The following is a 1,421-nucleotide window of genomic DNA, read 5'->3' as shown; positions in this document are numbered from 1 at the left end:
TCTGAGACCAGGGTGCCAGCAGAGTTGAGTTCTGGTGAGGGCCTCTTTTAGGCTATAGATTGCTGGTCTCTTATTATATCCTCACACCGTACAAGAGGATGAGAGAGCACTTGGGGAGGCCCATCATGAGGGCTTTACCTGCAGGACCTGATTATCTCCTAAAGACCTCATCTCCTAATACTGTCACCTTGAGGGTTAGGATTCCAACACATGAATTTTATGGGGACACACAAACGTGTGAGTGTGTGTGTGTGTGGCGCTGGGGATTGAACCCAGGGCCTTGTGCTTGCAAGGCACGAGCTCTACCAATTGAGCTATATCTCCAGCCACTGGGGACACAAACATTTATTCCTTTGTGATATTATACATTGTGGAGATTGCTTCTAAAAGAAGAAAATGTATCACTAATTTTAAGAGGCAAGCTGTGGATAGATATTCCTATGAGAAATAACTAATGTCTTATTGATGCCAATTACTGCATTTACCAGTCATTTATCACTCAAAGGCACATGATTCTTCAACCTAGTCATCCTGTACTACTGTTCCCAATTATTCACTCTATTCTTCCTATAAAATGATTATACTTTTCACCCCATTGACACAGGGATTGGCTATATAACATCTTTGGCCGATAGAGTGTGAGCAAATGCAATAGCCCACATTCCACATCAATGCACAAGTTTCCAAGGCCATTGCACGATTCTACTGTTGTTCTTTTCCCTGTGCCACAAGACTCAAGCAGAGGAAATTTCTAGTGAGCTTCCAGGTGATACAGGGGCTAAAGGAAGACTGGCTCCCAGAAAGAAGATATTAGCAGGGCTTACAGCTGGCATGTACAGGTGCTAAGAATAAGCACTGGTTGTTACAAGCCATTGAGATGTTAGGGATATTTGTTACCACAGCATAGCCTAGTGAAAACTGACTGATACATAAGCAATGGAGAGAGAACAGGTACCACCTGTTCTCACATGGGGGATTAAAAAAAAAACATGAAGATCACCAGTGGAGATATATTTATTTATATAACACATGGAGATATATTTATTTATACATATAATGGGTATATATGAATATATATGAATAATGCTTTATATATAAATGTGGGGACAATGAGAGTTCAGACCCACCTCCTGGTAGATTTAGGAAATTTTCTTTTAGAAAAGATTCTCTTTGAAATGGAGGGAAGACATAGCAGGATACCCAGAGGAAACATGGGAAGGGGTCTGAAGGAGATTAATACAGTAGATTGTTCTAAGAGATGAGAGAGTTTGGGTAGATGTTAGAAGGGAAACCCAACTTTAGAGTTAAAGTGAGGAAGAGGGTGTTGGGGGACAAGAAGTAGCTGAGGGCTGTGATAAGGTGACAATTTTGTTTTCCTTGGGAGCACCAAACTCTCAAGACGTTTCTTTCTGGTCTCCTAG

At 41.2% G+C, this 1,421-nt stretch overlaps 1 non-coding gene across 1 annotated transcript; it reads right to left on the bottom strand.

Annotated features, from left to right (window-relative positions):
- Positions 1 to 252: 252 nt before the first annotated feature.
- Positions 253 to 330, bottom strand: Trnaa-ugc (transfer RNA alanine (anticodon UGC)). The gene has a single exon. It is a non-coding gene; the product is annotated as a tRNA-Ala (tRNA).
- Between the last annotated feature and the right edge of the window lie 1,091 nt (positions 331 to 1,421).

Source organism: Ictidomys tridecemlineatus, chromosome 5 (assembly GCF_052094955.1).
Source record: "Ictidomys tridecemlineatus isolate mIctTri1 chromosome 5, mIctTri1.hap1, whole genome shotgun sequence".
NCBI lineage: Eukaryota > Metazoa > Chordata > Mammalia > Rodentia > Sciuridae > Ictidomys > Ictidomys tridecemlineatus.
Note: the sequence above shows the minus strand (reverse complement) of the source record. Positions and strands in the feature narration are given on the sequence as shown.